This window comes from Acipenser ruthenus, chromosome 10 (genome assembly GCF_902713425.1).
Source record: "Acipenser ruthenus chromosome 10, fAciRut3.2 maternal haplotype, whole genome shotgun sequence".
NCBI classification, from domain to species: domain Eukaryota; kingdom Metazoa; phylum Chordata; class Actinopteri; order Acipenseriformes; family Acipenseridae; genus Acipenser; species Acipenser ruthenus.
Window position 1 is genome coordinate 20,253,624 of NC_081198.1, and position 27,838 is coordinate 20,281,461.

Sequence of the window (27,838 nt, forward strand, 5' to 3'; positions counted from 1 at the left end):
AGAGGAGACAGTGGACACCCCTGAAACTTGTGAAATGAATTCCCCCAGATGCCCATTGATATTCACCCTACTACCCACCTCAGTGTACAACATTTTTAACCACCTCAAACTTTTCCCCAAATCCAAAATGTGCCAAGACTCTAAACAAAAAACCCTGGTTCACCCAATCAAAATGCCTTCTCCTGATCCAGGCTCACCAACATTAGAGGTACCCTCCTATCCTCAGCCCAACTAATTGCATCCCTTGTTAACATCAGATTCCAATGAACCGATCTACCCACCACCCCACAGGTCTGATCCTGACTTACAATTAACGGCATTGCTTGTTTTAACCTCTGTCATAACCTTTGCGATTATTTTATAATCCACCGTTAACAAAGTGACTGGCCTCCAGTTCCTCAGGTCCATCTCATCCCCTTTTTTAAACAATAAAGAAATCACACCATTCCTCATAGATTTTGACAAACTCCCTGTGCGAAAAACTTCCCCCACCACCATTAATAATACTGGCTCAATTACCTCCCAAAAAGTGACAATTCTTTAGGGAGACAGTCTCCCCTTGGCACTTTCCTATCTGCCATTTTATTAAGCGCACTTTTCAACTCCACAACAGTGACCGGTCTCTCCAAACTCTCTCTCACCTCATCAGACAGCCTGACATGCACTTTATCCAAAAAAGAGGCACCAACCTCCTCATTAACCTCTTTTTCTGAAAATAATTCTTTATAAATTACTAGCACAGTCTAGCATGCCCTCTGTATCCACCACTGTGACCTCATCTTTCCCCTTTAAACCCCTGATCACCCTCTTTTTTTTGTTCACCCTTCACCTGTTTAAAAAAATATGAACTACATGTCTCCATGTTTTTCTAAAAAATCCCCCTTACACCTAAACAAAAACTCACCCTTTTTTCCCCACACCACCCTCATCTTATCCTTAAGTTCCCTTGCCTTTTCAAAATCAAAATTACCCCCTGTGTTTCTCCTTATATACACCCCCTCCAATTCCTTCTGTAACCCCAAAACTGCTCTCTGCTCCTTCCTCCTTCTATCCCTGCAGAATTGTTAAGTATCTTAATTTTTCCCTTTACCCCCTCCCACCAAACTAGAACAGAATCACAATAACACAACATTTCAACCCATCCCTTAAAATGAAATACAAAAAGCTCCCTAAACGCTTTATCTTCCAATACCTCAATTCAATTTCCAAAACCCACCAAACACCGGTGTTGTGAAACTAATAATATATTTTAAACTATCGTGATCTGAAAACCATAATGGAGATGTATTACAAAAACTAACAGACAACACATTTGAAACAAAAAAATAATCTACTTTTTTGCCCCCCTTGCATTTCACCATGTGATCCCTTCCAACCCTGGATTACATTTTTTTAAAACTATCCACCAAACTAAAAAGTACTATAATACCCTTTAACACCCCCACCTTATAATTGTGCACATTCCCCTTATCTAATGATACATTAAAATCCCCTCCCAAAACTATGTGTCTATTTGTCACAAGGAGATCCTTTATGGCAACAAAACAGTCATTTCTAGAAACCAAATCAGTAGGTGCATACACATTAATCAGTCTCAGCTTTTGACCTCTCCAGTTCACATCCACACACAGAATGCGCCCTGGCAGTACTAAAATGCATTGCACTACCTCCATCTCCTTGTCTTTTAATAACACCCTGTCACAAAGACGGCCGGAGTGGGTGGCGTCAGACCAGAGCCAGGAAATAAACAGACAGAGATTTGGGGTTTGGTGAAGCTGAGCGAATGCTTTCGCTCAACATTTAATAATTAACAGACAGAACAGAAAATAAAAGGTTTTAAACACAAAACAGGACACGGCACTTGCGGCAAAATAAATAGACAAACAAAACGTACTAAACACTTAACAAACGGTGCACGGAGAGACAAACAAACACGGTGAGTACAAACACTTCTAGATTTCACTTTACTACATTCCTCCTTCTCCTCACCCGTTCTCCACTCTCGAACACCCAACCTCGAGTGAATGCTACGTGTCTCTATATATACACTGTTGTGCTGGGATTCAATTACTACTTAATTATTCACTTGAATCCCAGCACGTGAATTAATTCTGTGCAACCCCGTGCTTACATATTACATTTAACCGGCACGTGAAGTGATTTGTGCCCTCCTCGTTGCTAAATACAAATCTACACTTTTTAAATCACACGTGAAACACAGACCCGTTTATATCCCGTGTACCAATGACTATACACCAACATTAACACACGCACGCAACATACAACACATAACACACAAAATACACACAGGGGTGGGCACTTCGTCACATATACCCTCCCCTGTGCAAAGCACACATGGCCTCAATGGCCACCTCCCCCCTTAAAAATCCAGCAGTCCAGAACAAAGTCTCGGGCTGGGAAGGGAGGCTTCAGTGGGCCCATGGCTGGCCATGCTGTCAGCACCCCTGCCGGTAGTGGCACGGCTGACAGCATGCTGGTCCACTCCTGCAGCGAAATTGCTGCGGGGGATGCTGGTCTCTTGACCTCTCCCTCTTTCTTCGTAGCCGGTAGCTCCCCTTGGTGGGGCTCCGACCACAGTACTTCCTGCAGCGAAGAAGCTGCAGTGGGAGCAGGTCTCCAGACCTCTCCCACGATCTCCGGCAGCGAAACTGCTGCAGTGGGAGCAGGTCTCCAGACCTCCTCCCCTTTCTTCGTGGCCGACAGCTCCCCTTTTTGGGGCTCCGGCCACCGTACTCCCTGTGGTGGAAGTACGGGAAGCAGAGACAGCTCCTGCTGTTCTGCTTCTGGCAGTGGCGGAGGCAGAGGCAGCTCCTGCTCCTCTGCTCCTGGTGGTGGTGGAGGCAGAGGCAGCTCCTGCTCCTCTGCTCCTGGAAGTGGCAGAGGCAGCTCCTGCTCCTCTGCTCCTAGTGGAGGAAGCTGTGGAGGTGGCGGAGGCAGAGGCAGCTCCTGCTGCTCTGCTCCTTGCGGTCGAGGCAGAGGCCATGGGGCTGATGCTGGCCACTCGAGGGAGGCTGTGGCGGTGCTGGCTCCCTCTGCTGTGGCGGCTGGGCTGGTGTGCGCCGTGCTCCCTTCAGCAGCATAAATAGAGGCTGCTGGGGGACACCAGCATCCTGCCCTTCTCCCCCCCAGAAAAATTCAGGGGGTTGCGCCTGTAACTCCTCCCCTTCTGGCTCTTGGGACGGCAGCGATGGCTCCTCCCCCTTTAGCTCTCGGGATGTCCATCAACCGCAGGAACCGGACGGCTACTGGTATCGACTGGGCCTCCAGCCCTGCAATTTCCCGGATCCAGTCCCGCAGTTTGATGGCGTCTTCTGCCATATTTCCTCTTTTTTTTTTTTTAATCCAAATATGCGGTTCCTGCTCTGGCCTGAGTCCTGGAGGCGCTGTAGATCCCATGCAGGACACCACGTGTCACAAAGACGGCCGGAGTGGGTGGCGTCAGACCAGAGCCAGGAAATAAACAGACAGAGATTTGGGGTTTGGTGAAGCTGAGCGAATGCTTTCGCTAAGCATTTAATAATTAACAGACAGAACAGAAAATAAAAGGTTTTAAACACAAAACAGGACACGGCACTTGCGCCAAAATAAATAGACAAACAAAACGTACTAAACACTTAACAAATGGTGCACGGAGAGACAAACAAACACGGTGAGTACAAACACTTCTAGATTTCACTTTACTACATTCCTCCTTCTCCTCACCCGTTCTCCACTCTCGAACACCCAACCTCGAGTGAATGCTACGTGTCTCTATATATACACTGTTGTGCTGGGATTCAATTACTACTTAATTATTCACTTGAATCCCAGCACGTGAATTAATTCTGTGCAACCCCGTGCTTACATATTACATTTAACCGGCACGTGAAGTGATTTGTGCCCTCCTCGTTGCTAAATACAAATCTACACTTTTTAAATCACACGTGAAACACAGACCCGTTTATATCCCGTGTACCAATGACTATACACCAACATTAACACACGCACGCAACATACAACACATAACACACAAAATACACACAGGGGCGGGCACTTCGTCACACACCCCTACCCCAGATGAATGCACCCCCCCCCCACACTCCACCTTGACTCCCCTCCCCCCCAGTCTTTTGTGTACAAAGCAATATCAGAAGCATCCCTTAAATGAACCTCCTGCAAAAAAGAAAATGACAAAGAATTTAAATAAGGAAATACACAAACTCGCTTATTATAATCCCTCAAACCTCTTACATTCATAGAAATAAAAGATAGACATAATGCACTAAAAAAGAAATGAAAAACAAAAACATTCACAAGTGAGAACCACAAAAAAAACCTCAAACCATTAGTCCCAAAAACTCTAGCCCTAGAAAGGGCCCATACCTTCTGTGTCCACATAACTCCTCTCATTTTGCTCCTCTGGTAACCCCATGCCTGAGTCATAAGGACCTGGACTCACCAGTGAAAGACATAAGACTGCAGCACCTCTTCCTCCAAACCAGTGTCCGGTATCATGGAAGATGATGAAGAAACCGATCCAAATACCTCCTCTGCAGTCCCTGACTCCACTAAACTTAACTGCTGGGAAGAAACGGCCTCTAAGTCCTTCGGTACATCCATGCGCTGCACGCCCACTATCTTCTTTGGAGTCCCCTCTAAACCAGCAGACGCTGTCTCATTCTCCACTTCTTTGTTCCTCTTCCTCCCCTTTCCCCTTCCTTTTCCCTGAACCAAAGGCTGCTCCGTCGTATCAGTCACGCCGTCAGGGGTATCTCCCCACGACACCCCTTCCATTTCTTCCTCACCACCTTTTGCCTTATCACCTGCTGCTGCCCCTCCGTCAGGCACAGCAATGTGCCTCATCTCCTTCAATACTTTTTCAATTGGAGGCATGTCATCCACCACTTCCATTCCATCTGTCTCACGGCCCCGTGCAACATCAGCATATGTCTGCTTCCGCACTTAGGACAATTTTTAAACAAATGCCCTTCTCCACAGACAATACAGCTCTAATTTTTCTGACAGTCTTTTGAAACGTGTCCCTTTCTCTCCTTTCTTTCTTTCTTGCTTTTATTCACATGTGGTGATGATGTAGACAGCAGCAGTTTGTTTCCTGGGAGCATGCAGCTAACCAGACAAGTGTGGTGGAACATGTCCCTATGCCAGGTCCTTCTTAGCCAGCCAGCCAGCCAGCGAGGCACAGTTGTAGTTACCCAAGGCACCTTGCACAGCATAGCAGCTTGGCATGACAATTTGTAAGACGCACTCTGCCAGTTTATGTTTTGTTTTTGGTGTTGTGTGTGTTTTTGCTTTGTTTTGTTTTCTCCTGCTTAAATTGCACATTTCCCCTCTGGAAGCAGCAGCCCGTTTTTTTGGGGGTCTGCTTGTGCTTGAAATTTTGCACCCACCTTTGAATCCCCCTGTGCCGTCCGGGCTGGTGGGCCCGGGCAAGGGCCAAGTCGCCATCGCTTCTTGGCCTTTTGGCTAAGATCAAGTGTAGTATCTGTTCTTATCAGTTTAATATCTGATACGTCCCCTATCAGGGGACCATATATTAAATAGATTTTTGGAATCGGGAGATGGAACAGGGGTTTGCTCCGTCCACTCCACGCATCGGCCCGGTATTGCAGTACCTCCGGGAACGGTGCACACCTTTCTCTAACGTTGGTCAAAGTCAGATCTGGATCTCTCCTGTGAGCATTTTGTCTACCCCTACTGGAGGGAGAGTGCCAGTGTGCCAGTTCCTGCATCTCTCTTGTGTACACCCGACCTCTATATGGCCAAAACTGGAACATCTTCTGCAGAACAGGGGCTGCCGTGAATAAAACAGATAACCCCTATCTGCTCCAATAAAGAAATTTGCGGGGGGATGATGGAACCCATCATATCCTCCCTCCTCTTGCCGAAGCAGCACCTGAAACTGTCTCTTCCCGTTCCAAATTTTATAGTTGTCTCTAAGTAACTTTGCCCCGGAAATCACATCCACATACCTGGATAGGAAAGCACTTATGGCTAAATCCGACACATATGGATTGTACATATGTACTGTTATAATTTGGAAATTTGTTTTAGCAAAGGACTCCACGGGAAAAAAAAGATAAAGGCTCTTGATCCGCTTCAGCAGTACAAGTATCAAGAAGATACTGAAAGGCTTGCGCGCTATGCAAAGTGACGTCCAAAAAATTAGATGTTCCATTCCTTTGTAAACAAAATTTCTTCCAGCTCAAAATTCAAAACTCTCAGCAATACTTCTCGGATAAATTGTTCTCTATCCAGCATCTCCTCCTCCGCTCTTCCCTTCCACAAATATCTTGCAGTATTCCTAAGCCCAGTCTGACCAGCTGACCTAAATGGATTGTTGTAGGCCATCCTGCACACCGCCTTCTCTTTCTTCTAGTGAACAAATGCTGCGGTCATGCCACACACACTTGATCTGAGCCAAAAGGCCAAGAAGCGATGGCGACTTGGCCCTTGCCCGGGGTCCCCCAGCCCGGACGGCACAGGGAGATTCAAAGATGGGTGCAAAATTTCAAGCACAAGCAGACTCCAAAAAAAGCTGGCTGCTGCTTCCAGAGGGGAAATGTGCAATTTAAGCAGGAGAAAACAAAACAAAGCAAAAACACACACAACACCAAAAACAAAACATAAACTGGCGGAGTGCATCTTACAAATAGTCATGCCAAACTGCTATGCTGTGCAAGGTGCCTTGGGTCACTACAACTGTGCCTCGCTGGCTGGCTGGCTAAGAAGGACCTGGCATAGGGACATGTTCCACCACACTTGTCTGGTTAGCTGCATGCTCCCAGGAAACAAACTGCTGCTGTCTACATCATCACCACATGTGAATAAAAGAAAGAAAGAAAGCAAGAAAGAAAGAGAGAAAGAAAGAGAGAAAGAGAGAAAGAAAGAAAGAAAGAGAGAGAGAGAGAAAAAAAGTAAAACGGCGGGAAAACTTGCATCAACACTGGCACTCTCCCTCCAGCAGGGGTAGACAAAATGCTCACAGGAGAGATCCAGATCTGACTTTGACCAACGTTAGAGAAAGGTGTGCAACGTTCCCGGAGGTACTGCAATACCGGGCTGATGCGTGGAGTGGACGGAGCAAGCCCCTGTTCCATCTCCCGATTCCAAAAATCAATTTAATATATGGTCCCCTGATAGGGGACGTATCAGATATTAAACTGATAAGAACAGCTTTTTTATTATTGTATTAATTAAATATTCACAATACCGTATCAGTTACAATACCCTCTAGACAAATCAGCACATATCAAATCACAATTCATTTCCATATATCCTTTTATATTACTAAATACGGACATATTACATAATTATACATACATTCCATCCACATAGTTCCAAAACATTTTGTACAGGCAAGTGTATGTCCTTAAAGAACATCCTTCACCCTGACCCCATGAAACCACACCCAGACCCATCAGCCAGCCCGGTGACCCAATCCATCCCATCTTCCCATTGTTCCAGATGCCATTCCATCTTCACCTTCTCCAGGTCTCCAGCAGACACATCTTGCAATACATAATCTTTCACAATAGACAGCGCAAGTTGTTTTGTTTCAATTAGTCAAAAGTTTATTTTGCAGCACCAACAAGTTCCTTACTTTCCAGATTGCATCCTTTACACAGGTAATCACAACCCATATTTTGAACCAAAGTCCTTTGGGAAAAACTTTTTTACTTATCCCGTTGAGCACCATCATATCATCCAAGATATTACTATCCAGAAACAGGTCAGTGAAACCTACTACTTCTCTCCATAGATCTGTTGCAAAATGGCATTCTCGAAACAAATGCAGGCATGTCTCCTCCGCCCCACAGCCCTCTCTGGGGCAGGTTCTTGAGAGATTCCTTGCATTCAACATTACTCTCACACGCAGGATATCATGGGCCACCAGCCAGGACAGGTCACGATGCCGGTTTACTAGGCCAGGATGGGCCACGTTCCTCCACACCCCCTTTGGGTCGGCAACAATAGCACCCTTGACTGGACACATTTGTTCCCTCCTGTACAAAAACAGATTTTTTTTTATTATTTAAAAACACATTCTTCCCACACTTCTCCATATCTCAGTCTTTTAATAATCTTTTAATAATTGCATAGTGATACAGTATCTCAAACTCAGTGGGAACAGTCAATGAGATATTAATTATTTTCAGACTCCTGAGATACAATCCCAAAAAAAACCTAACAAAAAATGCCCCCTTACAGACTCCATTTACGCACATATCAAAATGAAGACATACATACTTAATCATTAAAAACATGAATATATCTGGCAACCCTTTACCGCCCTTTATCTTCCCTTTACCCACAATCTCCCTTCTCAATCTCTCCCATTTTGATCCCCAGAAGAACTGGAACAGCTCTCTCCTGAGAACACAAACCGTCTGCTTGGCTGGAGGAAAAATCATAGAGGTATACAACAAAATAGGCAAAATGACAGCTTTTAACAATCAGAACCTTCCCTTCCAGTGTGAGGTTCCGCAACTTCCAGTATCCCAACTTCTTGACCTTTCCACCCACCTCCTCACAATTCTTAGTTCCATCACCTACAGCCCCAAAATTGACCCCCAATATTTTAATACAGTCTCTCTTTACATTTAAGTCCTTCCCGACCGCCGTATCCCACTTCCCATAAAACATAATTTCACTCTTCTCTTTGTTTAGCTTGGACCCAGAAGCCTTACAAAATTGTTCTGTTATAGCTAAAACTTTACTCACAGATGGTTCGTCAACACAAACAACATTCACATCGTCCATGTAAAGGGCACACTTGACTTCCATCCCCCCACTCCCTGGGATTCTAAAACCAGTGATATTTTTCTCCTTTCTCAGAACCTGCGCTAGAGGTTCCATACAGCATATAAACAGTAAGGGGGATAACGGACACCCTTGCCTAACACCACAGTTTATTCCAACTGTTTTTGACAAAACCCCATTTATCAATATCCTGCTCTCAATCCCTTTGTACAGCAGACTCACACAGGCTAGAAACCTCTCCAGAAACCCCATCTTTAGCAGAATATGAAACATAAACTGGTGCGAGATCCGATCGTAAGCCTTATCCAAATCTAAATTTAATAAACAGATCCTCATATTTCTGTCTCTCGCGTAACAGATGGTGTCACGAATCATTACCAGACTGTCCGTGATCCTCCTTCCAGGCACAGCACAGGTCTGATCCGGGTCTATCACTTCCTCTAATACATTTTTCATCCTAAGAGTTAAAATCTTACTAAATTTTAAAATCCACATTCAATAGACCAATAGGCCTCCAATTCTTCAAATCTTGTTTATCGTTTTTTTTTAAATCAAAGAATTATCCCTTGTCTGAAACTTTCAGGCAAGATCTCTTGTTTCCCAAACTCTCTTTAAAAACCAACAGAATATCCTTTGCTATAATATCCCAGAATTTCAAATAAAACCCCAAAGGAAGTCCATCACTCCCTGGGACCTTCCCTCTTTTAGAACTTTTCATTGCCTTCCCCACCTCCTCTAGAGTTAAATCTTCCTCCAGGTGTTTCCCATTAACCACTTTCCCCTCCAAGGCCCTCTCCAGCTCCTCCATTTTATCTTTCTCCACCTCTCTCCCCATATAGTTCTTTATAAAACCCCTCAGCCACACCCAACTCATCTCCTCAGTAGTTGAGACCACAACACCATCCTTCTTCAACCCTCCCATTGTTTTGCTCCCCTCAACAACCTTTTTGTAAAAGAAACGAGAACATGTTTCATTTTCTTCCAACACCTTAACCCGACTCTGGAATGATTTTTTTACGTTCTCTCTCAAAAATGTCTTTTAATTATTTTTTTTTACCTGATTTATTTCTTCATTAAAGTCAAAACCCCTCTCCCTCAATCAATAATATTGGTTTAATCTTTTACTTAACCCTCCAATTTTCCTCTTTTCCTTTCCAGCCTTCCTCTTGCCCACCATAATAAAGAATTCTTTAATCCTTTTTTTAACTTCTTCCCACCACTGCCCTTCTGTTTCAAAACACCCCTTCAGAGATCTCCATTCCTCATACCTCACCTGGAATAAGGCTTCTATAGCCTTATCCTCTAACAGTGAAATATTTAGCTTCCACACACCCTTCCCCAAAGTGACACATGCAACCAAATCAATTTTTACATTTAAAACCAAGTGATCCGAAAAGAAGACTGGACTCACTGCCGACTCACAAAAACAGTCAATTCTCGAACTTTGTGTTCCATTATCCCTCACCCATGTGAACCCCTTATCATCAGGCTTGTGCTTACGAAATAAATCAATCAATTTAAAATCTTTAACAATCTCGTTTAGTACCAGCGAGGATTTATCCAATTTGAAGCCATCCTTTATAGGTGCTTTCTCCTCCTTCCTAAGAACACAATTAAAATCACCTGCTAATACCGCTGTTTTATTCCTCACTAAAACACCTCTTAAATCATTGAATAACTCAGTTCGCTCATGTACATTTGGTGATGCATATACATTAACAAAAACACAATCTTTCCCCATATAACAAATGTCTACTTTTAAAAGTCTCCCAGACTTCACCACAGTACTCCCTTTCACCACCAAATTCCTATTTTTAATTAAAATGGCTACCCCATCAGATTTATTTTCATCAGACCACTCCAAAAGGATGGCCCATATTTCCTTTTTTTCCATGTCCAAATAATTCTCCTTTAAAAGGAAAACCACAGTCCTGTAACATAAACACATCAAAATTCTGACTGCCTAAAAAGGACAAAACAGCCTCACCCCTCAAGCTGCTCTTCATACTCCTTACATTTATAGTAGCCACTGAAAGCACCATAATAAAAATAAATAAACATCCATTTTAAATCCTGTTCTTTCACAGGATAGTCCTCTCTTTCTGAACCTGAGGGGGAAGACACACCCTCAACCCCAACATCACAACACACCACCCCATCATCCTGAGTCACAATAATTTTTTTTCTGATCAGTTTCCTCAAAAGAATCATATTTCCTTTTTGTTGAATTTTCCAGTTCCTTCATTTCAAAGTCCCTGCTTTCATCCTCGCTCCCCAATGAGGACTCCAAACATAGCAATGAATCACTTGCAGTACTACAAGGACTGCTGGGAATTATGCACCCCTCCTGCTGCAACTCTCCACCAGCCAGCGCCCTACCAGGCCCCGCCTCTGGCTTCTCACTTTCAGCTGCACCTGTTTCATCCTCAATTACCTTCTGCCCCTCAAGACCAATCACCTTAGCATTCCCCAAATTTGAATCTGACTCCACCCTATCCTCTTCCACCTCCTCACCTGATGAAGACACAACCAAATCCTCAACCAAACACCCTTTCAAAACGACTTTGTCCTTGTCCTGAACCTCTTTCCCTACATCCTCAGTATTACTTTTTTCCCCAACCTCACCATCTTTAACCACCGCCACACCTGCATTGTTGTAATCCTCTTTCAACATGTTAACATATGATTTGGGGCAGTTCCTAAACAAATGAGATGTTTCACCGCACAAATTGCACTTCCTTTTATTCGTACATTCAGCATAGACATGGCCGACACCCCTACACTTTTTGCATATTATCTGTTTACAAGCCTCACAAAGGTGCCCCATTTCTCCACAGTTTCTACACAACTTTGGCTGACCCTGATAGTATACCAGCCCTCTATTTTCACCAAGCACAATAGTCTGAGGAATATGCTCCAAACCGCCATACCCCCCCCCATAGTCTGGTCTCTGTACTACTGGAATCTTCCAGGAACAAGTCCAAATCCCCTCTGCATCCATCACATTCACAGGTGACCCTTTAACTGTACAAAAACGCGCTAACCAAGTAGCCACATCCTCTGCTTCCACTAGCTCATTGAACATCTTTACAAACACAGTTTTCACCCCAGTGTAACTTAACCTCTCTACATTAAACTCACTCAACAAACCCTCATATCTCTCTTCCTCATACCTTCTCCAAAAATATTCCATGACAGAAGAACTCACATCCCACCCCCTCCCTCCTGGAAGATTAATAAGACAAAAGATATCACCAGGCTTAAGGCCCAGCTCTTTCTGTAAAACCCCCTTGGAAAAATCAGTTCTAGTGACCTCTAAACGCTCACTTTCTTTCAAACAAAACCTAGCACAATGGTCCCTCCGCACCCCTACCCTAGTAGCGGCCATCACCGCAAAATTAGAAGAAAAAAAACGCCACCAAAAAAAGATAAGCCCCCGAAGGGACTTACCCCCCCAGCTTCCTTCCTCTGTCCTGTCCTACTCTCTCCTCACAGCAACAGCAAAGAACCAAACCAGAACCTGGGGGAACAAAACAAAAACAAATTATATAACACAAAAATATACAATTTTCAAATAAGTTTCCGCAACCAAATGCTATCGCTTCCAACCAAGAGATTCCCCACACGCAGGTACTTCACTTGATCTGAGCCAAGAGGCCGAGAAGCGATGGCGACTTGGCCCTTGCCCGGGGCCCCCCAGCCCGGACGGCACAGGGGGATTCAAAGGTGGGTGCAAAATTTCAAGCACAAGCAGACTCCAAAAAAACAAAACAAAGCAAAAACACACACATAACACCAAAAACAAAACATAAACTGGCGGAGTGCGTCTTACAAATAGTCATGCCAAGCTGCTATGCTGTGCAAGGTGCCTTGGGTAACTACAACTGTGCCTCGCTGGCTGGCTAAGAAGGACCTGGCATAGGGACATGTTCCACCACACTTGTCTGGTTAGCTGCATGCTCCCAGGAAACAAACTGCTGCTGTCTACATCATCACCACATGTGAAAGAGAGAGGAAAAAAAGAAGTAAAACGGCGGGAAAACTTGCATCAACACTGGCACTCTCCCTCCAGCAGGGGTAGACAAAATGCTCACAGGAGAGATCCAGATCTGACTTTGACCAACGTTAGAGAAAGGTGTGCAACGTTCCCGGAGGTACTGCAATACCGGGCTGATGCGTGGAGTGGACGGAGCAAGCCCCTGTTCCATCTCCCGATTCCAAAAATCAATTTAATATATGGTCCCCTGATAGGGGACGTATCAGATATTAAACTGATAAGAACAGCTTTTTTATTATTGTATTAATTAAATATTCACAATACCGTATCAGTTACAATACCCTCTAGACAAATCAGCACATATCAAATCACAATTCATTTCCATATATCCTTTTATATTACTAAATACGGACATATTACATAATTATACATACATTCCATCCACATAGTTCCAAAACATTTTGTACAGGCAAGTGTATGTCCTTAAAGAACATCCTTCACCCTGACCCCATGAAACCACACCCAGACCCATCAGCCAGCCCGGTGACCCAATCCATCCCATCTTCCCATTGTTCCAGATGCCATTCCATCTTCACCTTCTCCAGGTCTCCAGCAGACACATCTTGCAATACATAATCTTTCACAATAGACAGCGCAAGTTGTTTTGTTTCAATTAGTCAAAAGTTTATTTTGCAGCACCAACAAGTTCCTTACTTTCCAGATTGCATCCTTTACACAGGTAATCACAACCCATATTTTGAACCAAAGTCCTTTGGGAAAAACTTTTTTACTTATCCCGTTGAGCACCATCATATCATCCAAGATATTACTATCCAGAAACAGGTCAGTGAAACCTACTACTTCTCTCCATAGATCTGTTGCAAAATGGCATTCTCGAAACAAATGCAGGCATGTCTCCTCCGCCCCACAGCCCTCTCTGGGGCAGGTTCTTGAGAGATTCCTTGCATTCAACATTACTCTCACACGCAGGATATCATGGGCCACCAGCCAGGACAGGTCACGATGCCGGTTTACTAGGCCAGGATGGGCCACGTTCCTCCACACCCCCTTTGGGTCGGCAACAATAGCACCCTTGACTGGACACATTTGTTCCCTCCTGTACAAAAACAGATTTTTTTTTATTATTTAAAAACACATTCTTCCCACACTTCTCCATATCTCAGTCTTTTAATAATCTTTTAATAATTGCATAGTGATACAGTATCTCAAACTCAGTGGGAACAGTCAATGAGATATTAATTATTTTCAGACTCCTGAGATACAATCCCAAAAAAAACCTAACAAAAAATGCCCCCTTACAGACTCCATTTACGCACATATCAAAATGAAGACATACATACTTAATCATTAAAAACATGAATATATCTGGCAACCCTTTACCGCCCTTTATCTTCCCTTTACCCACAATCTCCCTTCTCAATCTCTCCCATTTTGATCCCCAGAAGAACTGGAACAGCTCTCTCCTGAGAACACAAACCGTCTGCTTGGCTGGAGGAAAAATCATAGAGGTATACAACAAAATAGGCAAAATGACAGCTTTTAACAATCAGAACCTTCCCTTCCAGTGTGAGGTTCCGCAACTTCCAGTATCCCAACTTCTTGACCTTTCCACCCACCTCCTCACAATTCTTAGTTCCATCACCTACAGCCCCAAAATTGACCCCCAATATTTTAATACAGTCTCTCTTTACATTTAAGTCCTTCCCGACCGCCGTATCCCACTTCCCATAAAACATAATTTCACTCTTCTCTTTGTTTAGCTTGGACCCAGAAGCCTTACAAAATTGTTCTGTTATAGCTAAAACTTTACTCACAGATGGTTCGTCAACACAAACAACATTCACATCGTCCATGTAAAGGGCACACTTGACTTCCATCCCCCCACTCCCTGGGATTCTAAAACCAGTGATATTTTTCTCCTTTCTCAGAACCTGCGCTAGAGGTTCCATACAGCATATAAACAGTAAGGGGGATAACGGACACCCTTGCCTAACACCACAGTTTATTCCAACTGTTTTTGACAAAACCCCATTTATCAATATCCTGCTCTCAATCCCTTTGTACAGCAGACTCACACAGGCTAGAAACCTCTCCAGAAACCCCATCTTTAGCAGAATATGAAACATAAACTGGTGCGAGATCCGATCGTAAGCCTTATCCAAATCTAAATTTAATAAACAGATCCTCATATTTCTGTCTCTCGCGTAACAGATGGTGTCACGAATCATTACCAGACTGTCCGTGATCCTCCTTCCAGGCACAGCACAGGTCTGATCCGGGTCTATCACTTCCTCTAATACATTTTTCATCCTAAGAGTTAAAATCTTACTAAATTTTAAAATCCACATTCAATAGACCAATAGGCCTCCAATTCTTCAAATCTTGTTTATCGTTTTTTTTTAAATCAAAGAATTATCCCTTGTCTGAAACTTTCAGGCAAGATCTCTTGTTTCCCAAACTCTCTTTAAAAACCAACAGAATATCCTTTGCTATAATATCCCAGAATTTCAAATAAAACCCCAAAGGAAGTCCATCACTCCCTGGGTCCTTCCCTCTTTTAGAACTTTTCATTGCCTTCCCCACCTCCTCTAGAGTTAAATCTTCCTCCAGGTGTTTCCCATTAACCACTTTCCCCTCCAAGGCCCTCTCCAGCTCCTCCATTTTATCTTTCTCCACCTCTCTCCCCATATAGTTCTTTATAAAACCCCTCAGCCACACCCAACTCATCTCCTCAGTAGTTGAGACCACAACACCATCCTTCTTCAACCCTCCCATTGTTTTGCTCCCCTCAACAACCTTTTTGTAAAAGAAACGAGAACATGTTTCATTTTCTTCCAACACCTTAACCCGACTCTGGAATGATTTTTTTACGTTCTCTCTCAAAAATGTCTTTTAATTATTTTTTTTTACCTGATTTATTTCTTCATTAAAGTCAAAACCCCTCTCCCTCAATCAATAATATTGGTTTAATCTTTTACTTAACCCTCCAATTTTCCTCTTTTCCTTTCCAGCCTTCCTCTTGCCCACCATAATAAAGAATTCTTTAATCCTTTTTTTAACTTCTTCCCACCACTGCCCTTCTGTTTCAAAACACCCCTTCAGAGATCTCCATTCCTCATACCTCACCTGGAATAAGGCTTCTATAGCCTTATCCTCTAACAGTGAAATATTTAGCTTCCACACACCCTTCCCCAAAGTGACACATGCAACCAAATCAATTTTTACATTTAAAACCAAGTGATCCGAAAAGAAGACTGGACTCACTGCCGACTCACAAAAACAGTCAATTCTCGAACTTTGTGTTCCATTATCCCTCACCCATGTGAACCCCTTATCATCAGGCTTGTGCTTACGAAATAAATCAATCAATTTAAAATCTTTAACAATCTCGTTTAGTACCAGCGAGGATTTATCCAATTTGAAGCCATCCTTTATAGGTGCTTTCTCCTCCTTCCTAAGAACACAATTAAAATCACCTGCTAATACCGCTGTTTTATTCCTCACTAAAACACCTCTTAAATCATTGAATAACTCAGTTCGCTCATGTACATTTGGTGATGCATATACATTAACAAAAACACAATCTTTCCCCATATAACAAATGTCTACTTTTAAAAGTCTCCCAGACTTCACCACAGTACTCCCTTTCACCACCAAATTCCTATTTTTAATTAAAATGGCTACCCCATCAGATTTATTTTCATCAGACCACTCCAAAAGGATGGCCCATATTTCCTTTTTTTCCATGTCCAAATAATTCTCCTTTAAAAGGAAAACCACAGTCCTGTAACATAAACACATCAAAATTCTGACTGCCTAAAAAGGACAAAACAGCCTCACCCCTCAAGCTGCTCTTCATACTCCTTACATTTATAGTAGCCACTGAAAGCACCATAATAAAAATAAATAAACATCCATTTTAAATCCTGTTCTTTCACAGGATAGTCCTCTCTTTCTGAACCTGAGGGGGAAGACACACCCTCAACCCCAACATCACAACACACCACCCCATCATCCTGAGTCACAATAATTTTTTTTCTGATCAGTTTCCTCAAAAGAATCATATTTCCTTTTTGTTGAATTTTCCAGTTCCTTCATTTCAAAGTCCCTGCTTTCATCCTCGCTCCCCAATGAGGACTCCAAACATAGCAATGAATCACTTGCAGTACTACAAGGACTGCTGGGAATTATGCACCCCTCCTGCTGCAACTCTCCACCAGCCAGCGCCCTACCAGGCCCCGCCTCTGGCTTCTCACTTTCAGCTGCACCTGTTTCATCCTCAATTACCTTCTGCCCCTCAAGACCAATCACCTTAGCATTCCCCAAATTTGAATCTGACTCCACCCTATCCTCTTCCACCTCCTCACCTGATGAAGACACAACCAAATCCTCAACCAAACACCCTTTCAAAACGACTTTGTCCTTGTCCTGAACCTCTTTCCCTACATCCTCAGTATTACTTTTTTCCCCAACCTCACCATCTTTAACCACCGCCACACCTGCATTGTTGTAATCCTCTTTCAACATGTTAACATATGATTTGGGGCAGTTCCTAAACAAATGAGATGTTTCACCGCACAAATTGCACTTCCTTTTATTCGTACATTCAGCCTAGACATGGCCGACACCCCTACACTTTTTGCATATTATCTGTTTACAAGCCTCACAAAGGTGCCCCATTTCTCCACAGTTTCTACACAACTTTGGCTGACCCTGATAGTATACCAGCCCTCTATTTTCACCAAGCACAATAGTCTGAGGAATATGCTCCAAACCGCCATACCCCCCCCCATAGTCTGGTCTCTGTACTACTGGAATCTTCCAGGAACAAGTCCAAATCCCCTCTGCATCCATCACATTCACAGGTGACCCTTTAACTGTACAAAAACGCGCTAACCAAGTAGCCACATCCTCTGCTTCCACTAGCTCATTGAACATCTTTACAAACACAGTTTTCACCCCAGTGTAACTTAACCTCTCTACATTAAACTCACTCAACAAACCCTCATATCTCTCTTCCTCATACCTTCTCCAAAAATATTCCATGACAGAAGAACTCACATCCCACCCCCTCCCTCCTGGAAGATTAATAAGACAAAAGATATCACCAGGCTTAAGGCCCAGCTCTTTCTGTAAAACCCCCTTGGAAAAATCAGTTCTAGTGACCTCTAAACGCTCACTTTCTTTCAAACAAAACCTAGCACAATGGTCCCTCCGCACCCCTACCCTAGTAGCGGCCATCACCGCAAAATTAGAAGAAAAAAAACGCCACCAAAAAAAGATAAGCCCCCGAAGGGACTTACCCCCCCAGCTTCCTTCCTCTGTCCTGTCCTACTCTCTCCTCACAGCAACAGCAAAGAACCAAACCAGAACCTGGGGGAACAAAACAAAAAAAATTATATAACACAAAAATATACAATTTTCAAATAAGTTTCCGCAACCAAATGCTATCGCTTCCAACCAAGAGATTCCCCACACGCAGGTACTTCACTTGATCTGAGCCAAGAGGCCGAGAAGCGATGGCGACTTGGCCCTTGCCCGGGGCCCCCCAGCCCGGACGGCACAGGGGGATTCAAAGGTGGGTGCAAAATTTCAAGCACAAGCAGACTCCAAAAAAACAAAACAAAGCAAAAACACACACATAACACCAAAAACAAAACATAAACTGGCGGAGTGCGTCTTACAAATAGTCATGCCAAGCTGCTATGCTGTGCAAGGTGCCTTGGGTAACTACAACTGTGCCTCGCTGGCTGGCTAAGAAGGACCTGGCATAGGGACATGTTCCACCACACTTGTCTGGTTAGCTGCATGCTCCCAGGAAACAAACTGCTGCTGTCTACATCATCACCACATGTGAAAGAGAGAGGAAAAAAAGAAGTAAAACGGCGGGAAAACTTGCATCAACACTGGCACTCTCCCTCCAGCAGGGGTAGACAAAATGCTCACAGGAGAGATCCAGATCTGACTTTGACCAACGTTAGAGAAAGGTGTGCACTGTTCGCGGAGGTACTGCAATACCGGGCCGATGCGTGGAGTGGACGGAGCAAGCCCCTGTTCCATCTCCCGATTCCAAAAATCAATTTAATATATGGTCCCCTGATAGGGAACGTATCAGATATTAAACTGATAAGAACAGATTTTTTTTATTATAAAAATTCCACACATTTATTATACAAACAATTTTCCAAATATATAGTCACATACATCAATAATTACAATATAAACAAACCCTTCCACCTTTCTCTTGCTGAATTATACCCCCATTTCAACACATCCCTTTTAACTCTACCCCTTATGTCACTACACACACTTTCAATTATTACCTCCCCTTTTATCTCTGTTATTTTTAATCAGTTTATTTCTACATTCCCATAATTCAACCTTAATTAAACTGAGAATTAACCATAACAGCCATTGTTTTGTTTTTGTGGCACTCTTCACAAACCCTTTCAATATTACATCGTATGACAGCTTCGTTCCTGGTACCACCTTGTCTATGATCACTCTGGTTTTATTCCATACTGTTGCTGCAAATGGACATTCCCAAAACACATGTTCCTGTGTTTCTTCCACAAAACATGTTCCCCTAGGACAAAAAGCATTTCTGGTCAGTTTATGTCTGAATAACACCTCCCTTACAGCCATCCTGTTATGAAGCATCATCCAATTTAAATCTTTTAGGTTATTATCTAGCCCCTTTGGCTGAATATTTCCCCAAGTCTCAGGGGTCACTGAACTGTATTCGTTATTATAAAATACTTTCACAGATTTCTTTATACAGTTCTTTATGCTCTGTGCAGATCTCTACCTCTTTACAGACTGGATTCTGCTTCAGCCACTTCACCGCATGTTGATAATGTCCTGGTAATTGCTCCGCTCTTGGTCCCATGTTATTTATTTTAACAAAATGTCTCATTGTAAATGAAAACCATAATCTAACAAAAAACTGAAAATTATGTTTAAATTCACCTTGCAAAGCTTTACATAAATTTGCCACAAATAAACAATCTAATTTCACAGGAATGTGAGGAACATCCCTCCCTCCTTTCTCCACAGCCTTATACATCTCCCCTCTCTTGATGTACTCATATTTCCCTCCCCACATAAACTCAAATCATACGAATAACACTTCTCCTATATCTTGGAGGCAACGGATATACATACGCTAGGTACAACAGAGAAGGTAACACATCTGTTTTTAGAACCAACACCTTCCCCATATAGGTCAGTTTCCTTGCTTTCCACATATTTAACTTTTTATTCATTTTAACAATTTTGTCTGCCCAATTCTTTAAATCACTACCCCTTTGATAGAAATTAACCCCTAATCTTTAAATCCCATCTGAAACTATGTTCAATCCCAAAGGTGTTTCCTTCCTGTTTTCCCAAGCTCCCAAGAACATGACTTTTGTTTTACTCAAGTTTACCTTTGAACCTGATGCTAAAGAAAACAAGTCCATTAACTGAAATGCTCTCCTTATATCATTATCAGACTCTAAGTATAAACTTGTGTCATCTGCATACTGTGCAATTTTTAATTCCACACCCCCACTCCCTGGAATAATTAACCCCTTCACTCCCTTATCTGCTCTCAGTGCTGCAGCGTAAGGTTCCATGAACAATACATAAAGTAAGGGGGATAGCGGACACCCCTGTCTCACCCCCGACCTTTGTTGAATTAGCTTCCCCAAGTGCCCATTCACATTGACTTTACTCACTACATCTTTATACATTATTCCTAACCGTTTGATTAAATGACACCCAAAACCTAACCTCTCCAAAATTCTAAATAAAAACCGGTGGTTGACCCTATCAAATGCCTTTTCTTGATCAAGGCTCACTAAAATTAATGGAATATTCCTGTCCTGTACCCACCAAATTACATCTCTAGTCAATTGCAAATTCCATTGCGCTGATCTTCCCACTACCCCACATGTCTGGTCTTTATGTACAATGAAACCCATCACCCCCCTTAACCTATTAGTTACTGTCTTTGCTAAAATTTTATAATCCACATTTAATAAGGTCACAGGCCTCCAGTTTTTCAAATCCTTAATGTCCCCCTTTTTATATAATAAAGAATTAATCCCTTCCTTCATTGATTTTGACAATTCTCCTCTGTCAAACACTTCCTTTATTACCTCTTTAAACACTGGACCAATAATGTCCTAGAAAGCCCAATAAAACTCTCTAGGCAGTCCATCTGACCCTGGCCCTTTATTGTTTTTCATCTCATTTACAGCTGCTGTTAACTCGCTCAACTCAATAACCTTCTCCAATTCAATTTTACTCTTTTCCGGCACTCTAGATCCCAAATTATTTAAAAATGTATCTCCTGCTTTATCATCTATTTTCCTTTCTGAAAACAACTCCTCATAAAAATAACTTGCACTATCTACCATAGACTCATTATCCGATACCTCCCTTCCATCTTTATCTCTTAATGCCTCAATCATTCTTTTCTTTTGTTTCTCCCTCATAGGCTTGAAAAACTGATGACAACATTTTTCATTAGTCTCATAAAAGACTAGTTGGCTTCTAAACATGAATTTAGCAACTCTGTTACTATAAATCTCCTTTAACCTCTCCTTACAAAAACTATACTGCTCCCAATCCATATTCCCCTGTGGCAATGCGCCCCGCCCCTGTGTGCATTTGTGTGTTGTGTTGTATGGTGCGTGTGGTAATGTTGGTGTATAGTCATTGGTACACGGGATATAAACGGGTCTGTGTTTCACGTGTATTTAAAAATGTATAATTGTATTTAGGCACGGGATTGCACATCACTGCACATGCATTTAAAGTAAGTAATATGCGCGCACGAGGTTGTACGTAATTCATTCACGTGCTGGGATTCAAGTGAATAATTAATTAGTAATTGAATCCCAGCACAACAGTATAAACAGATGCACGTTTCATTCACTCGGGGTGGTGTGTTCGGTGAGTGGAGAACGGGATTGGAGATGGAAGTAATTGTTAAGAATAGAAGCTCACCGTGTTTGTCTGTGTAGTCCGTTTTGTTTGTCTCTTTATTTTGGCGTGAAGTGCCGTGTCCTGTGTTTTGTGTTCAACCCTTTTATTTTCTGTTCTGTGTAGTTATTAAATGCTGAGCGAAAGCATTCTCAGCTTCACCAAACTCTGCATCTCTCTCTGTTTATTTTCCTGTTTCTGGTCTGATGCCACCCACTCCGGCCGTCTTTGTGACACGTGGTGTCAGAACCGGGACGACAGCGCCTCCAGGACTCAGGCCAGAGCAGGAACCGCATTTTTTGGGGGAAAAAAAAAAATTGATTACAAAAATATATATATATAAATAAATAAAATGGGATGGAAGGAGGATAAAGAGGTGAAGGACAGGGAGGAGGAGTGCCGCCTAAGGGCCTGAGTGGGAGGAGCCCGAGCGTCCTACGCCTGAGTGGGAGGAGCCCGAGCGTCCTAAGCTCAAGAGGGGGGAGTCGGTGCGTCCACAGCCCAAAAGGGAGGAGTCGGTGCGTCCACAGCCCAAAAGGGAGGAGTCGGTGTGTCCACAGCCCGAAGAGAGGGAAGTCGGGGCTTCCACAGCCCTAGGACCCAAGCTGCCAGCAGAGGGAGAATGCCTGCTGGTTCCACCTCCACCAGCAGAAGAACAATGCCTGCTGTCCCCATCTACACCAGCAGAGGAACAAGGCCTGCTGTCCCAGTGTCCACCAGCAGAGGAAGCATGCCTGTTGGTTCACCTGCTGCTGCCGTCCCAAGAGCCAGAAGGGGAGGAGTTACAAGCTCAACCCCCTGAATTTTTCTGGGGGGGGGAGAAGGGCAGGATGCTGGTGTCCCCCAGTAGCCTCTATTTATGCTGCTGAAGGGAGCATGGCACACACCAGCCCAGCCGCTACAGCAGAGGGAGCCAGCACAGCCACAGCCTCCCTCTGAGTGGCCAGCATCCGCCCCATCGCCACTGCCGCCACACCAGTCCCCTGCAAGAGAGGCAGAGCCACACCAGTCCCCTGCAAGAGAGGCAGAGCCACACCAGTCCCCTGCAACGTCAGGAGACTACACGCTGCTCCCCACCTCCATCGTCAGGAGACTACACGCTGCTCCCACCTCCACCGCTTCCGCCACTAGGAGCAGAGCAGCAGGAGCTGCCTCTGCCTCCACCACTGCCAGGAGCTGAGCAGCAGGAGCTGCCTCTGCCTCCGCCACCTCCACCGGCAGGAGCAGAGCAGCAGGAGCTGCCTCTGCCTCCGCCATATCCACCAGCAGAGGGTGAATGCCTGCTGGGTCCCTGTCCACCAGCAGAGGGTGAATACCTGCTGGGTTCCCGTCCACCAGCAGAGGATGAATACCTGCTGGTATCACTTCCCCCACCAGCAGAGGATGAATACCTGCTGGTATCACTTCCCCCACCAGCAGAGGATGAATGCCTGCTGGTATCACTTTCCCCACCATCACGAGGAGAGCAGCGGGAGCTGCCTCTGCCTCCATCACCATCAGGGGGAGAGTAGCAGGAGCTGCCTCTCCCTTCACCAGAAGGATCAGGATTAGATGCTGGCGGTCCTCGGCAGCCCTTACATAGGCTGCTGAGGGAAGCACGGGGAAGAACCGCCCGGCCGCAGAGGTCGAGAAGAGGGCCAACACCCGCACCCCAGCTTGTCCTGACTCCCTGCCTCGCTTCGCCCAAGGATGCCTGCCACGCTTCGCCCAAGGATGCCTGCCACGCTTCGCCCAAGGATGCCTGCCACGCTTCGCCCAAGGATGCCTGCCATGCTTCGCCCAAGGATGCCTGCCACGCTTCGCCCGGGGTTGCCAGCCACTCCGCATCGCCTGGGGTTTCCAGCCGCTCCACATCGCCTGGGATTTCCAGCCGCTCCGCATCGCCTGGGGTTGCCAGCCGCTCCGCATCGCCTGGGGTTGCCAGCCGCTCCGCATCGCCTGGGGTTGCCAGCCGCTCCGCATCGCCTGGGGCTGCCAGTTGCTCCGCATCGCAGCAGGAAGTACTGTGGCCGGAACCCCACCAAGGGGAGCTGCTGGCCACGAAGAAGGTGGGGGAGGTCAGGAGACCTGCTCCCACTGCAGCAGTTTCGCTGCCGGAGATCGTGGGGGAGGTCCGGAGACCTGCTCCCACTGCAGCAGTTTCGCTGCCGGAGATCGTGGGGTAGGTCTGGAGACCTGCTCCCACTGCAGCTTCTTCGCTACCGGAAGTACTGTGGTCGGAGCCCCACAAAGGGGAGCTACCAGCTACGAAGAAAAGGGGAGAGGTCAGGAGACCAGCATCCCCCGCAGCAATTTCGCTGCAGGAGTGGACCAGCATGCTGTCAGCCATGCCACTACCAGCAGGGGTGCTGACAGCATTGCCAGCCATGGGCCCACTGAAGCCTCCCTTCCCAGCCCGAGACTTTGTTCTGGACTGCTGGGTTTTTAAGGGGGGGAGGTGGCCGTTGAGGCCATGTGTGCTGCGCACAAGGGGGGGTATATGTGGCAATGCGCCCCGCCCCTGTGTGCATTTGTGTGTTGTGTTGTATGGTGCGTGTGGTAATGTTGGTGTATAGTCATTGGTACACGGGATATAAACGGGTCTGTGTTTCACGTGTATTTAAAAATGTATAATTGTATTTAGGCACGGGATTGCACATCACTGCACATGCATTTAAAGTAAGTAATATGCGCACACAAGGTTGTACGTAATTAATTCACGTGCTGGGATTCAAGTGAATAATTAGTAATTGAATCCCAGCACAACAGTATAAATAGATGCACGTTTCCCAGGAAGGGAAAGGCAGATTCTGTAAGCGATCAAACCTGTTTCCATGCTCTATCCCCTCCCCTTCCTTTGCTTTCTTCACTTTTGCTAGCTTTTGTTCAGCTGCCTTCCTCTCATTCCCAGAATCTTTTTTCCTTTTCCCACTTTTCTTGTCCACATCCATCCAGCCCTCCTCCTTGCTTGTTTCTTGGTTCAGCTCCACCTTTTCCTCCTAGCATTTCCCTACTCGCCTCAATCTCCTCCCGCTCAGCCTCTTGAACAGTTTGCCGAGCTTCCTCTTGGCCAGGCACTCTGCTTAACTCTGACTGAACCCCACTGCCACTTGAAATCACCTTATGCACAGCCACATTTTCCTCCTGTGCTTCGCTTACATCAACGGGACCACCCCTTGGCTCTCCCCCATCTTGCTGCTCGTTTTCTGGTTCCTTTTCTTGGTCCTCTCTAATCACCTCTGCAAAGGACCTTTTCTTCTGTGGGCATTGTCTAAAGAGATGCTCATCAGATCCACAAATATTAAATTTTTTAACAAACGGACAGTCCTTTGTTTCATGGCCCAACTCCTCGCAGTTCCTACAACGAACTTGATTACAATGCATTTCTGTGTGACCAAAGGACATGCATTTTCGGCAGTATAGCGGTTGGCCAGAATAAAACAAGTAGCCTCTGTTGGGCCCAATAGAAAAGTTTGCCAGAGGGTGCCTATACCCATCGAAACCCTTGGCGTCTTGCCTTAATAACACTTTGAATTGTCTCTTGTCATTCCAGATTCCCAATAGATCTCTCTGATAAACTGCACTCACTAGTACATCGCAGTATTTCCCCAGAAAAGCTTCAATATCCCAGTCAGATGCATAAGGATTAAACATGTGGACTGTTATAACTCTGAAATTGCGATTCCATAATGATTCAGCAGCATAATCCTTCACAGGAGCTTTCATTGAGTACACTTTGTATCTATCCCAAAATGTCATAAAGATCTTCAGAGTCAAAAGTAACATCTACAAACCTTGCCGCTGAATTCATCTGGATACAAAAGAAATCCATAGCTTCAAATCCAAGGCTCGCCATCAAAATCTTCTCCACAAATTCTATTCTTCCTGGGAAATCCACTCCCATATCTCCTCTCCATCTCAACCGAACTGTGTTCCATAGTCCAGCCCTTGAAGCCGACCGATTAGCAGATGTCTTGTCCATCCTCTCCTCCTCGTATCACTCTCTTCTATCACTCTCTGCGGTCATGCCACATGAAAACGATCTTAGCCAAGAGGCCGAGAAGCTATGGCGACTTGGCCCTTGCCCGGGGCCACCCAGCCCGGACGGCACAGGGGGATTCAAAGGTGGGTGCAAAATTTCAAGCACAAGCAGACTCCAAAAAAAAACCGTCTGCTGCTTCCAGAGGGGAAATGTGCAATTTAAGCAGGAGAACACAAAACAAAGCAAAAACACACACATAACACCAAAAACAAAACATAAACTGGCGGAGTGCATCTTACAAATAGTCATGCCAAACTGCTATGCTGTGCAAGGTGCCTTGGGTCACTACAACTGTGCCTCGCTGGCTGGCTGGCTAAGAAGGACCTGGCATAGGGACATGTTCCACCACACTTGTCTGGTTAGCTGCATGCTCCCAGGAAACAAACTGCTGCTGTCTACATCATCACCACATGTGAATAAAAGAAAGAAAGAAAGCAAGAAAGAAAGAGAGAAAGAAAGAGAGAAAGAGAGAAAGAAAGAAAGAAAGAGAGAGAGAGAGAAAAAAAGTAAAACGGCGGGAAAACTTGCATCAACACTGGCACTCTCCCTCCAGCAGGGGTAGACAAAATGCTCACAGGAGAGATCCAGATCTGACTTTGACCAACGTTAGAGAAAGGTGTGCAACGTTCCCGGAGGTACTGCAATACCGGGCTGATGCGTGGAGTGGACGGAGCAAGCCCCTGTTCCATCTCCCGATTCCAAAAATCAATTTAATATATGGTCCCCTGATAGGGGACGTATCAGATATTAAACTGATAAGAACAGCTTTTTTATTATTGTATTAATTAAATATTCACAATACCGTATCAGTTACAATACCCTCTAGACAAATCAGCACATATCAAATCACAATTCATTTCCATATATCCTTTTATATTACTAAATACGGACATATTACATAATTATACATACATTCCATCCACATAGTTCCAAAACATTTTGTACAGGCAAGTGTATGTCCTTAAAGAACATCCTTCACCCTGACCCCATGAAACCACACCCAGACCCATCAGCCAGCCCGGTGACCCAATCCATCCCATCTTCCCATTGTTCCAGATGCCATTCCATCTTCACCTTCTCCAGGTCTCCAGCAGACACATCTTGCAATACATAATCTTTCACAATAGACAGCGCAAGTTGTTTTGTTTCAATTAGTCAAAAGTTTATTTTGCAGCACCAACAAGTTCCTTACTTTCCAGATTGCATCCTTTACACAGGTAATCACAACCCATATTTTGAACCAAAGTCCTTTGGGAAAAACTTTTTTACTTATCCCGTTGAGCACCATCATATCATCCAAGATATTACTATCCAGAAACAGGTCAGTGAAACCTACTACTTCTCTCCATAGATCTGTTGCAAAATGGCATTCTCGAAACAAATGCAGGCATGTCTCCTCCGCCCCACAGCCCTCTCTGGGGCAGGTTCTTGAGAGATTCCTTGCATTCAACATTACTCTCACACGCAGGATATCATGGGCCACCAGCCAGGACAGGTCACGATGCCGGTTTACTAGGCCAGGATGGGCCACGTTCCTCCACACCCCCTTTGGGTCGGCAACAATAGCACCCTTGACTGGACACATTTGTTCCCTCCTGTACAAAAACAGATTTTTTTTTATTATTTAAAAACACATTCTTCCCACACTTCTCCATATCTCAGTCTTTTAATAATCTTTTAATAATTGCATAGTGATACAGTATCTCAAACTCAGTGGGAACAGTCAATGAGATATTAATTATTTTCAGACTCCTGAGATACAATCCCAAAAAAAACCTAACAAAAAATGCCCCCTTACAGACTCCATTTACGCACATATCAAAATGAAGACATACATACTTAATCATTAAAAACATGAATATATCTGGCAACCCTTTACCGCCCTTTATCTTCCCTTTACCCACAATCTCCCTTCTCAATCTCTCCCATTTTGATCCCCAGAAGAACTGGAACAGCTCTCTCCTGAGAACACAAACCGTCTGCTTGGCTGGAGGAAAAATCATAGAGGTATACAACAAAATAGGCAAAATGACAGCTTTTAACAATCA

At 44.5% G+C, this 27,838-nt stretch overlaps 2 non-coding genes and 3 pseudogenes across 2 annotated transcripts; 1 reads left to right on the plus strand and 4 right to left on the minus strand.

Annotated features, from left to right (window-relative positions):
• Positions 1–5,464: 5,464 nt before the first annotated feature.
• LOC117414449 (U2 spliceosomal RNA) lies at positions 5,465–5,655 on the plus strand. Its single transcript, XR_004546240.2, has one exon. It is a non-coding gene; the product is annotated as a U2 spliceosomal RNA (small nuclear RNA).
• Positions 5,656–7,042: 1,387 nt separating this feature from the next.
• LOC117414679 (U2 spliceosomal RNA) lies at positions 7,043–7,222 on the minus strand (annotated as a pseudogene).
• A 5,691-nt stretch (positions 7,223–12,913) lies between these two features.
• Positions 12,914–13,093, minus strand: LOC131738527 (U2 spliceosomal RNA; annotated as a pseudogene).
• Positions 13,094–18,783: 5,690 nt separating this feature from the next.
• LOC117414645 (U2 spliceosomal RNA) lies at positions 18,784–18,968 on the minus strand. The gene has a single exon (XR_004546274.3). It is a non-coding gene; the product is annotated as a U2 spliceosomal RNA (small nuclear RNA).
• Positions 18,969–26,403: 7,435 nt separating this feature from the next.
• Positions 26,404–26,583, minus strand: LOC131738528 (U2 spliceosomal RNA; annotated as a pseudogene).
• Between the last annotated feature and the right edge of the window lie 1,255 nt (positions 26,584–27,838).